At 33.6% G+C, this 13,930-nt stretch overlaps 1 protein-coding gene and 1 long non-coding RNA gene across 2 annotated transcripts in view; both read left to right on the top strand.

The window, feature by feature from the left end:
* The window catches only part of LOC127870915 (uncharacterized), an 82,153-nt gene that overhangs the window by 33,927 nt on the left and 34,296 nt on the right, over window positions 1–13,930 (top strand). The window lies entirely within an intron of this gene.
* Window positions 3,611–4,379, top strand: LOC127870918 (uncharacterized). The gene is made up of 3 exons (XR_008045005.1): window positions 3,611–3,666; window positions 3,812–3,974; window positions 4,268–4,379. It is a non-coding gene; the product is annotated as an uncharacterized LOC127870918 (long non-coding RNA).

The following is a 13,930-nucleotide window of genomic DNA, read 5'->3' as shown; positions in this document are numbered from 1 at the left end:
ATGTACAACATGTTTTTTTGGCAAATAAAGCTCCTCCACATAATACATGCAGATACCTATGTGCGTGAATTTATTTAAGTACCTAATGATGATAAGTACTTTTGCATATTAGTATTGAGGAAAACAGATGATAAAGTATCCCACAATAACTTTGGGCCTTGCTCTATGAAAAAGGGGCTTAATGCATGTGCGTAAAGTGTTGTCCCAGATTAGCCTGTGCAGTTTGCACAAGCTAATCAGGGACAACACTTTCCGATTTTATGATATTTTCTGTTAAAAGAAAGTCTCTTCTTAACAAAAATCCAATTTAGGCGTAAAGTGACGTCCCTGATTAGCCTGTGTTCACTGCACTGGCTAATTTGGGACGACACTTTACACAAATGCATTAAACCCCATTTTCACCGAGCGCGGCTCATTTGTATTATAGTACCATTCAGCTTGTTAATCCTGTTCATGACAAAGCTAAGTATGTATTCAGGTAGCTGAAATAATTCGCGTCCAGAATAAATCTGAACGCTGAAACTCCGGTCTGCAAAAACCATAACGAAAAATAAATACAATACTATTATATCAATATGCTTAAAATTGCAAAATAACATTACCAACTCATAAAGTTTTAGTTAATTAGTCCATTTTTACCTCAAATAGCGTCGATTTGAAGTTAAAAGGCATAATTTGTTTCAGTTAAACTTCTGCTTAAATCGCAATACAATCACTGACCTCTCGCCATGTTATGAAATATTTAAATATCAACCAATCAGAAGAAGGCATTACGGTGTTATAGGCTGTGTTATCGATTAAAATCTACCTGCCGTATACAGCGGGCACAGCGATTGGAATTGAAAATGTGAGTAGTGTGTTGATTTAAATTGGTCAGGCATGCAAAATTGAAAGAGCCATTACATAATTCTTACGGAACATTATTGAGAAATGAATTATCTACACAGGTATGTATATATTATTGCAATCCGTTGATATTAACTGTCTGATATCGGGGCTTGAATGTTGCGCACCAAATTCCTTGCGCATCAATATAGACAAAGAAGGAAAACTCTCGCTATTAAAAAGATAGAGTGGACTATTGACGCCAAGAGTCTGCCAAAGCAAAAATCATCAAAAGACTCTTAGGCGGCAATTTATATTGACTAGTATTCAGGTAACATAGAGAATACTAGGTTAGCGTTGAATACAGAGAAGTTTATGTTGCGAGGCTTAGAACGCCGGAAGCGCGAGCCTTGGCGAGCGCTTTCGGTGTTCGAGCCGAGCAACATAAACTTCTCTGTATTCAACGCTAATCCTAGTATTCTATTTATCCCATTTGATTTTTTCAACGTGACGTTTAACATAAATAGATCTAATAACCTTAACAATAATTTTAATTCCGTCATTAAAGCGCTTAAAATCTAACAAATGTAACCATGCGTAGTGATATACATGTATTTGTTCTGGTACGCGAAATAGTCTTTAAAAAATTCACACACAAACTGTAAAACAAATAAAAAATATCACCATATGCCTACATTTAATTTTACGCAGTATGCGAATTTTAACACATTACGACCGCGAAAAGAAGATTTTACTTTACTATAATTTATTTCATTTTCGAAAGAAAATGATCAAAATCCAATATGGCGGCCATTACTCCTGACAAAATGCTGTCGATGTCAACATACATGAACACCATCGACGACCTAGTTCTGGCTACCATTACTTTAAATGTCGCTTTTTATGATTTTTGACTGGCGCGACTTTGTACAGGTCTGTCAATACTAAATAAACTGTACGCTGAAGTTTCTTTAGCTATCGAAGACCTTGACAATTTTGACGAGTAAACAGACAATTGCAGCGACTGACACTTTATTTGACAAAATATACAGGGCAATACGTTTTCCGACTTCGGACGACGAATTTCAGGACGCGCAGAACGTGTTTTTTATATAATGTTATGGGTATGCCGTGTGTGATCCGATGCATCAATGGCGCCCATGTTAAAATCATTTCCCCGAGATCAGGGAACGACAAAAGTACAATCAAAAATCAAAACATGTAAGAACTAGTATCTTACCTTTAATTATCCTTTAAAATCCATCTAATAATCCATTTAACTCAATTATTGACGATTTTGCATCTAGGGTCTTTAATAATTATTTTAGCATAGTTAAATAAAGACCCTTATGCCATTCTATCACTTTATTCAAATGAGTTTATGAACGCGATAAACTTTCTTCTTCGTCACACGCTACGTCATGTACTCTACATTACTGCTGTTCAAATGAACCGGAGCAGTTTATCTAATAATAGCCGTTGGTAAACTCGGTTGCATTTGCAGATTTCTGCATATAAACATAATTATGTTTAAACTTGCACAGTGTTTTATTTATCTATGGTAAATGCCCTTATTGTACGAAAAAATAATCTAATATATAAATACACAAAGAATGGAAAACATTCAAGTACACAACAGATGAATGAGTAGAAAATACCCGTGTACAAATGGGACGTTCCCAATTCCAGTGTGGTGCTATTTTTACCATCTTATACTTTACACAGCTCTATGCCTAACGTGAATTAAATAGGAAAGCAAACATAGCAGATTATTCATGAACTGTGCGATATGTGTATGGCTTGTTGTACATTCTTAATACTTAAGTTAAATGTCAAAAGTATATGCTTTGGTTATAAACAATGCACATTACACTAAATAATGTCATATGACTAGATTTAAAGGTTGAAGGTCGTATAATTTTGAAGCTCAAGTTTTGTCGACTTTGTTTCTTATGAAAAATCATTCAGTGGTAAAGTAAATATAAATAAAAAAATAACAAAACAAAAATCGTGTAATTTTATATTTTATTTCATTATTTCTTTTGGTGAATATGTCATATATATTTTTTTCTGCAAAATATGCACATTTTCTTTTCATGGGTGACCTTAAAATTCGATCAATGAACCAAACAATATCGACCTAATTTTAGCGCATATCGCATGACGTCATTTAAAAAGTAGTCCGTGCACGCGACAGGTATATTCCACAGTGTTGAATACAAGCAAGTATATTCCACAACGTGTTATACCGTCAATGTCGCGGTGAAAGTGGGATAAAATTCAAACACAATGTATGAATATCGTTGACAATAATATTAAAAATCTGTATTAACCAAGACCAAGAATTTTGCCATAGGTGATCATGTTTGGTCCAAGTCTTGGGTCGTCATATTACAAAGTCACCAAAAATGTAGGCAACATCGAACGGGGTTTTTTCCGAGACGAAAATCTTGCAGTACACATCAACTGCAAGAATGATGCATGTTACGTTTATTATTTTCAAAGTTTTGTGTAATTTTCCTTTTATCATGAGAGTGCATTCAAAAAATACATTGTTAGATTGACATCAAAAGTTTCAGCAGATGTCATGACAAAATAGTAGTTCTTTGTGTGACTTTTGGTATGATACAGGACATGTCACAACAAAATTGTCAATCGTAACACTTCGTCCATCTCCGGATTCTCCGTAAAGAGTAGACTCGTACCTAACTACCAGCCATCTTGGCTTTGATACACCCAACGCGTGATCCGCCTGCGCAGGGACCTATACAAACATAGGTCCCTGGCCTGCGTCATAAGGCGATATACTACGCATAAAAATAGTGATGCAATACATAGAGGGTAAACGCATTATTACCATTCCAAATCATTTTCTTATTATTTTTTTATGCAAAAACAAGCAATTGAATTATATATAATTACATAATAAATGATAAGTTGACTTTAACGGTAAACGGTATATTGCATGGTATTGTTTACATTTCAGAGTTAAAATGGATTTCAAGTCTGATCTAGAATATGCGACGAGCAAGCTGAAGATAGAGTTTAGTTTTAGCGACTACCAATTGAAAGCCCTAAAGAGTCTTTATGATTTGAAAGATACGATCGCAGTTCTCCTAACTGGCTCAGGAAAAAGCATTATTTTTCAGGTAGTAAGATGTTTTCGCGATCTTTACCACGATTGTTATATTGTGTTGAATGACAATAAGCAATTTGCTAATTCCACACCTAGCGACTTTTCATAAATATATCTGACTGTTTATTATTCATAGATTTCTGAGTAACTATGGACACATTTCTTGTTTAAAGAATGAAAAAAGTTGAATTTTCTGATTGCATTTTCCAGTTCATTCAAAAACCGTGGTTATAAAATAAATTAAATATGGATTACTGGAATTACGACAGAACAACATCATTTTTGTAATGTGTCTTGTTTTTACAGGGGTTCAGATTTCTGCAAAGCGTTCAACAGACTTGGAGACCTGACATGTTTGTTTCCCAAAATACCTCACTTGGCACTTACAGCGACAGCAACACCAAATGCTATAGAAAACCTTATAGACGAGTTATGGCGTGACGTCACACGCACTTGCAAAGTTAAGACTCCGCCCACTGGTTGGCAAAAAGAGGTGGAATTCATATAAGCGCATATAGAGAAGGTTGACATTATCATCGTTTTTACTGATAATCATGAACTGTATCAAATATAATTTACTATTTATGTCTGAATAAAACATAAGCATGCGTGGAAATTCATTTTTTTTGAACGATTATATTGTTGTTATTATTTGTTTTTACTAAAAACGAGCTCTGGAGTGGAACGTACACTATCTACGAGCTCGGTATGTGGTTACCACAAAAATCTCTACTAACCGCATTTTCACGTCCATTTTAGATACAAAATTTCAGAAATGTAAAATTCGTTTAGAATAAATTAAATTTAATGAAAGAACACAAATAAGGATGGAAACAAACAACAAGTAGATCGCTTTTTGTTCGCAACATATAGTAACTGATTTTAATCTTAATATATCTGTACAAACTTACCTTGTTACACAACAAATAAATTCATAAATCTAATTGTTTTATTTAATTGTGCACACCAATTTTGACACTTGTTTCAGCATTTCTAACCTGGTGTTTAATTGAACCGTTGTTCGTCACAAGCATATTATCTCGTTATGATCGGAGACTGCCCAGACAATTACACAGAAAACATGCCGGCGTCATAAACATAGGGACCTATACTTTAATTGGGTCCTTGCATAGACCACATGTGGCAGACTTTATGATACTTCCATGTCATCTCTTGGCATATTGAGCAGTCATATTGAGCAAGCCAAATATTAAAGCCAAAATACGTAACATTTGCTTTAATAAATAATTTAACATATTAAAAAAAGAAGATATTTGTCCGAAACGGATTAACAGGAACATGTGTATTTATTTGTTAGCCAGTTTAATCATAATAATACAGTGCTTTATGTCTTTAAAGTTAAAATATTGTTCAATATTACTGCTACACAATTGATGTATTTACCGCGGGTACCGGCAAATGTAAACTCGTCAATTTAGTGTAAAGATTATACGTTCTTGCATTGCACGTAACACCATCATGAAAACAAGCAATCACAATGGATAAACAGTATTTGCGTAAAATAAATTAAATAAATACATATATTTATCATAAAATGCTAGATTGTTAAATGTATCACTCCTTATTACTTGTTAAGAGATTTCAATATACATGCAAAGACAGTTCAATTTGCACAAGATGCAGGTTTTATTTTCAGTTGTATATTAAAATGTATTAATATTGTTATTCAATGGAAACGAAACGAAAATTCATTCTATGGAAAAGAAAATTACAACAACATTTAACGATTGTTAATGTATTCCGTTTTTTATGGCTTTGTTTTATAATTGATTAAATGCGCCTCTTATAATACACTTTCGGTCGCTGATGAGCAATAACAATATCCACACCGTTTATAGTTATAATCAAATTAATATATGTTTTATAAGTTTTGAAATATCATTTTTTAAAGTCTTACTATAAAAAAGAATACGGCTAATGTATTGTTTTGTTGTGTGGTATTGTCAGTATTTAGTCTTCCGACCACGTTTACTCTGATACTAATAACTAATTTGTATTTTTATAAAGAGGAAATTATATATATGATGATACATTTATTAGTACTAAATATGATATATTTGCACTATTGTTTAAGACTTGTAATGTTTATTTCGGATTTTTTATCGTTTAATTGACTAAACAAAAGCCCTTTATACATGTTTTACGTGACTGTAACCAGTGTTTTTGCCAACCAGTCAGTGCGCATGCGCGGAAAATCCCGAATGTAAACAATAACAATTAACTCGTCTATACGAACGTTGACGAGTGACGTCACGCGCACCTGCTAAATGACCCGAGTTTCTACTGGAGGGCAAAAAGCGCATATACAGAAGCTCTATCTCAATATCTATCTCATAGTACTGCCTTGACAAAATCAACGTTTTTGTTGATAATCATGCATAATATCAAATATAATTGTAATTATGATGTCTGAAAAGACATAAGCATGCAAGGAACTTTATTTTTGAATAATATTGTTATTATTTGTTTTTACTTCAAACGAACTCGGGAGTGGAAAACCATTTAAGAGCACATACGGTATATGGTTACCACAAAATTTCTCTACTTGCACGTCTTTGCGACCATTTGAAGTTAAAACAAGTCTCAGAAATTGTAATTCTTTCAGAATAAAATAGATTTAATGAACGAAAACAATTGAGGATGAAGACAAACAACAAATAGATAGATTTTATCTTAGCAACATACCTGTATGCATGTAGTAACCTCTATATGTCTAAATAAACTAACCTTGTTACACATTAAATAAATTTTATCGATTAATGTTATTGATTTATTTAATTGTTACACCAGTTTTGACACTCTGTGTTGCAGCATAGGTGTTAAATTGCACCTTTGTTCATCACAAATCGATTATCTCGTTATGATCGGAGACCGTCCAGACAAAGACAACAGGGTGTCATAAACCAAGGCACATTGGGTCCATGCCATAAACAACATGTTGCAGACGATTGTCTGTTCATTAAACACAATTCACGATACCTCCATGACATCTCTTGGCATTTTGAGAAATCAGTAAAGCCAAATTTTAAAGCAAAAAAGAAAAGTGGCTTCAATAAAATATTTCAACATTACAAAATGACGAAATCTGTCAGAAATGGATTAACAGGAACTAGTGCATTATATTAGCTAGTTAATTGAATCATTATAATACAGTGTTCAATAAATATAATTTTAACATATTGTGCAGTATTACTGCTACGTAATTAAGGGATCCGGTAAATGTAAACTTCGCTAGTACCTGTAAAGATTTTACGTTACTTCAGTGTACACAATACCATCATGAAAAGAAGCTATCACAATATGGTAAAAAATACTTGCGTTAAAGAAATGAAATTTATAATGTGTTTATAATAGAATGCTAGACTTTAAATTATCACTAATTATCACTAGCACGGACTCAAGATGACAATATACGCTCCGTGTCACTAGTAAAGAGATTTCAATATACATGCGAAGACAATTCAATTTGCATAATATGCAGGTTTTTTTCCGCGTTTGTATGATAAAATTTATTAACATTGGCATTCAATGTTAACGAAACGAAAATTTATTGATTGGAAAAGTATATAACCATAACATTTAAATTTTTTATGTATTCCGTTTTTGGCATTGTTTGATAATTGATTAAATGCACCTCTTACAAGCTGATGAAAAAAAACCTATCCATACCACTAATAATTATTATCAAATTAATAAGTGTTTTATTATTTTTGCAATATCATTTATTAAAGTCTTACTATCAGAAACAATAAGGCAATTTCATTGTTTTGTTTTGTGGGATTGTCAGTATTTAGTATTCCCACCACGTTTACTCTGATGCTTATAACTACATTGTTTTTATGAAGAGGGATCGATATATATATGTGAATATACATTTATTGGTACTTAATATAATATATTAGCACTATCTTTTTTAAAGATATTCATTTTTATTTCGCATTTGTTATCAAAATATTGACGAAGCAAAAGCCCTTTATACATGCTTTACGTTACTGTAACCAGTGTTTTTGCCCTCCAGTCAATGCGCATGCGCGGAAATATCGAAATGTAAAGGTCACATAACCCCAAACCGGAACTCCTGTTTTTAGGGTTACATGCAGTCAGTTTGATACTTAGCACACATTGTTGAGTGCATGCTGCCGAGGATTTGTAAAATACATTGCAAATGGTTGGTTTTGGTATCAACTTGAAGGTATATTTGTAAGCAATAAGAAAATAAGCCATTTTTGTGCTCTACTTTTTGTGTTGATGGTTCCCGGCTTCGAAAGTAGGTCATACTATTTGAGCCCAAAATGGTTGTCTGCACAGCTGTCAAAACCGGTTTGCCTATTCTAAGGTAAATATTTTGAGTTTGCGCGTATAGAATTTAATGACATGCATTTTTTTCAAAAGATTATGCATTAATCTTTCCAATGATGTATGATGATATAGTGGGTATGCGCTTGATCATGGTAAAAATTGATATCGAACTTCAACTATTATATATGTAATATAGAAGGAAATTAATTGCGCATGCGTAACCTTTAAGCACATCCGACCAAGTTAGTCGTCTGCCAGAATTTTGACATTTGACCATTAAAAACTCTCTGTATTGCAAAACATAACTGCCAGATGTCATTTTGACCCAAATAAGGGCTGTTTGCAATTGGGCTGTTGCACTTGGGGTCATAAGGGGGGTAAATGCTGGAAAATCACACCGAAACCTGTTCCGGAGACATATTCTAAGACTACTTAAACACCCGGTATTGTTTTTCAGTGCCATTTTGACATTAATTTGCATCAATCTCAATAATGAACCTAATGCATGTCTTTATTTCATCTGTATTTATTATTATTGTTTACTTTTTGAGCCTTTTTCTGTTAAAAATGCCCGCCAATTTTGGACCTACACTTCTATCCGCCTTCGCCTTCAACCCATTCAGGCAGATCTACTCAGAATAACACTACTTTGCCTTATTTTACCTGTTTGGATATCTCGCTGAGTTCAAGTAAAATCAAGTATTCAGCTGAAAACACAAACATGATAATAATATTATGCTTTCTTTCCTGGAAGAATGTTGTTGCGATAGACCCTGCATGAAAAACACCAGGGAATCTGTATTTAAGTGACCTTAATATTATGCGTAAACCTAAGTGTGCATTTGTAGGCGGTGTCGAAATGGGTCTATAGCTCTGCCTGAACTGTCGTCCAATTGGTTTACAAGTCCGGCTGAAGTGACAGGCCATCAAAAACTGTACAGTGTGACTGATTCGGAGACGGCCCTCAACACTCGCCCAGTCGTGTCGAGAGGATCGGTGTCTTTGCAGGTTAGTACGCCGTTATTTTCAATTAAATCTATTGTAAAATGATTTCTTTGATATCCTGGCACACTTTTGTCACCAAAATTAGGAAATTTGTGTGTTTTACATTGACTGCAGCTCTGAAACCAAACTTTGTGGCGATAACTTTGCCGGTGTGCCCGACAATGTGATGCCGGCGTGGTGAATTAACCATTTGCAGCAAATAAAGCGAGAAAGACTATTGAAAGCTTACTCTAATTGTATCTAACTTACATTAGTTGGCACCGTAATGGGCAAATGCGCACAAAAAACCTTTTTTGTTTTCTCAGATTACACGGAATTGAGCACCCGGGCCAGACTGACACTTTCCGGAGCCTGCCCTAGACGGAACTCGAGCCGAGGAATCATAGGTCCAGGTGTGACAAAAGACTTAAAGCTCATGTCTGACGATGACTTTTTTTAGTCAGGAAGCCAAGTGTGTTGTTTTTCCATGCAAGCGAGCCCTTTTGTTGGGTCAAATGACATCAGCATTGCTGCTTCTACATGGATTTTACCTAAAATGTGCAAAAAAAATATAAAAAGTTTGTTCGAATCCAGTTCAAAACCTGCTTTGATGCACAAATATTGCCATTGATGATTTTTTTCACTTATTAAGCCATATGTAAGATAAGCTTTGCCTATTAGAATCGAAAGACATGCCTTGTATGGAGTCTAAGTGCTGCATGTATGATGTAACCGAGTTTGGCTTTTCTACCTTAATTCTTGACGCGAAACGCTGTTACGCATGGCGCTTTCAACGGCAACTTTTATGAATTAATCTGTGTGTCATTGTACCGGAACTTTGTGATCTTTCTCAAAACAGATTATACCTGTGGGAAAAGTGCCTTTAATTTAAATTTGAAGGGGTTGGGTTCTCTTAAAGGTCACATAACCCCAAACCGGAACTCCTGTTTTTAGGGTTACATGCAGTCAGTTTGATACTTAGCACACATTGTTGAGTGCATGCTGCCGAGGATTTGTAAAATACATTGCAAATGGTTGGTTTTGGTATCAACTTGAAGGTATATTTGTAAGCAATAAGAAAATAAGCCATTTTTGTGCTCTACTTTTTGTGTTGATGGTTCCCGGCTTCGAAAGTAGGTCATACTATTTGAGCCCAAAATGGTTGTCTGCACAGCTGTCAAAACCGGTTTGCCTATTCTAAGGTAAATATTTTGAGTTTGCGCGTATAGAATTTAATGACATGCATTTTTTTCAAAAGATTATGCATTAATCTTTCCAATGATGTATGATGATATAGTGGGTATGCGCTTGATCATGGTAAAAATTGATATCGAACTTCAACTATTATATATGTAATATAGAAGGAAATTAATTGCGCATGCGTAACCTTAAACAATAACAATCAACGTTCGTATTGAAAGCCTCCAATTCAAGAACACCACAGTATTAGCCAACCCTGACTGCCCTAATATTTCTATCTATCCATCTATACTGTCTAACTCCCCTTGCGGGTATTATTGACAGGTGCGCAGTCAGTGCAAGATAAAAGTGTTAAAAGTGAATAAGTGAGAAAGATAAAAGTATTAATCATGCATGGTGAAGTGATTTAAGGTTAAAGCTGATAAAAAACATGTCTCTCGGAGTTCAAGGGGCAGATGGGGAAAGCAGGGACCGTTTAAACCCTTCAAGATCAGGATGTAATACTGTAGTGGCAGGGAGGTTGTTTCACATCACAATAGAACTTGGGAAAAATGAAAACTTATAATAATTTGCAGTGGTATGGATCGGTCTGAAAGAGAGGGGGTGCATGTGACGAGTGAATCTGGTGGGTCGCTCGATATACGACGGCAGCGGCACGGCTAACAATTGAACAATTTTGAAAAAGATTATTAATTAAGTGTCATTTCGTCTGTCTTGTAGGGTCTGCCAACCAAGTTCCTGTTGCATGGAGGTGACACTGTCACATGGAGAATAATTATGCTTAACCCAGCGGACTGCTCGACGCTTTACTTTTTCAATTTTTTGTATATTTTGTAAAGTGTGAGGACTCGATACGGAAGAAGCATATTCAACCTGTGGTCTAACTATTGTCTTGTATGCCAGCTGGCGAATGTTGGAATTTCTTGTCTGTATGTTCCTGTGTAGAAAACCAAGAGATTTATTAGCGTTATTTGTAATTCTATTTATATGGGTGTTCCAGGAGGTTTATTGTTTGGGGAAAAATAAGAAAGAATGCCAAATATTCACAAATATGAAAAGTATGATATGATAATGCATGAAGAGCTGCCTGAATTAAAAAAGCAACATATTGAGTTTATAGTCACCATAAATTATGTACTGTGATAATTTGGAATCTCTAGGCTATTGCTTTTAACTAGTTTGCTATGAACTAGGAAAACATGCATATTGTCCTGAATCCAGTACACAACCAGAAGATTGAATTGTAGCACAATTTCTCAAAAACTACAAGGACAGAATGAAAGCTCACATTATTTCTGAGCTTAGAAAGAAAAATCCAAAAGTTTGTTTAGTGCTTGAAACAGTTGCCTTAGTTATGGGTCTAAACGCGCCTTCGATTGCAAGAGTTATTCATATGCAACCACCTACAACACTTGAAAAGTACATGCAAGAAATCTGTAGAGCAGGTTGCAACGGTAAACCTGCAAGTGCCTTGACTGTGTTATTATAACAACGGTGACATTTTGAAAAACAGGAAAGGAATGGACATTGAAATGTTCTCATACATTCAAAACAATTCCACATGCTTGCGCTTACATTTGGTTAATCATTTTGGCCACAGTAACAGCAGTGTCTTGTTTTCAGGGAACCAAAATAGTTGTTGTAGTAGTTGTATGGCTGGTTAAATGACTGAGAGATGCCAATTAGAACCATTTTCACTCTGAACCATGAAAGAATTTATTCACAACTATGTTTAAAGTACTTGTTTGTTTTTATTCACCATTACATACATTATATAAACATGCAATTTAAAGTATATATTAAGAACAGGGACTATACAAACAGGTATGTATAGGTCCCTGCTAGAATTGGGCAACATCTTTCAATCAAGTACATGCTATGTTTTATCCTTAAACATGACACAGTTGCATGACCTTTCACATTTGATCAATCCAAAATTAATTAACTTGAAATCGAATAAGAAATACCGATGTTTCCTGGTCACGTTTTGTGAAAATAGTCTAAAAAAGATGTATTTTAATGCGAAAGACGATGTCATGTTAAGTGGAGTATTTAAAAATTATAACAAATTTGACGGATTTTACATTTTAATGTTGTTTTTTTGCAATCAGGTCAATATCAAGGTGTTTATAGTGTATTCTTAATGTTTATGTTGGGTACTTATCAGTTCTGATTATGATGACTTCCTTAATGCATACATATGTGTTACACTATGTGTAGTCCAACTAATTTAGGTAAAAAGTGGACAATGTTATTCCATTTTGCATCTATCAATATCGATACTTCTTTATCCATTGCAAGAAAATAAATGCCTGGTAAAAACATGACATTTATATTTAATATCTTTGCAATTTTATATTGCATATTATATAAGAAATGCTATTATCACTCTATATGTATATTGAAAATCGTTACAATAACAATAAACAGCTCTATGCAACTGGATTTGCTTGTTTTACTCATAAATGTAGCACTATATTTTAACATTTTTCTGATAATATTTTTAATATATACTGGTATGTGCTTCTAGAATGATTAAATATAATATAAAAATTAACATCTCTTAAAGAACAGTTTTATAGTGCTTTCTTTCTGTATTATTTAAGTTTTAACTACCATACTTTTTGGGCTTAAATGAACATAACCATCAAAGCGCAATGTATGTCTATATTGTTCCAATGAATCAATAAATGCAAATGATAAATATAAATGTTACTTATTCACAATTATCACAGAAATCATTACTAACAAAAATATACACCGGCAATTGTGTGTAAGATTAAATACAGGACTTACATCATCAAGAAACTCACAAATGTTGAAATGATATTCACTTTGTGTTAAAAACTTCAATGATTAAAATTTCCAGTATCCGAGATCATACTTAGATTTAAATGTTTCAAAAGTACATAAAAAAATAAGTTTTTTTTACAAAGGAACACATTTTAATGTTTATCCCATAAACGTAATTAATACCTTTAAATTTTGTGAGTACCTGGGCTGGTTTTCTAGAATCTTCTAACATAAATCTAAAACTAAATTTGACTTAGATGGACATTTTATATCAATTTACTGTGCCAAATTCAACAATTTATGATCTCAAAATGAAAAATTTACTTCACTGCATAGAATATTATTTACAGTTGCACAAACAATGCCAGAATCATGTACATTGATATGAAAAGAATTGGTGATTTTCTTAGACAAAACTGTTAATTACATATTCAGAATGTATAATTGTAATATTCATTCGTTTTTTAGTACCAAAGCGCGTTTCTCTTACATTATTATTTATAGTTATTGCATATTTTATCATTTTGACTGCATTTATAAACTGTATCATTTTTTGAGTATTTACAAAATCAAATTTAACAATTAGTTTTGATGTAAAATCAGTTTTTATATGCAAGTGTCTATTTCACTTTCAAATTATAACCGCATATTATACATTATTGAAAAGATTAT

Source organism: Dreissena polymorpha, chromosome 3, assembly GCF_020536995.1.
Source record: "Dreissena polymorpha isolate Duluth1 chromosome 3, UMN_Dpol_1.0, whole genome shotgun sequence".
Lineage (NCBI taxonomy): Eukaryota > Metazoa > Mollusca > Bivalvia > Myida > Dreissenidae > Dreissena > Dreissena polymorpha.
Note: the sequence above shows the minus strand (reverse complement) of the source record. Positions and strands in the feature narration are given on the sequence as shown.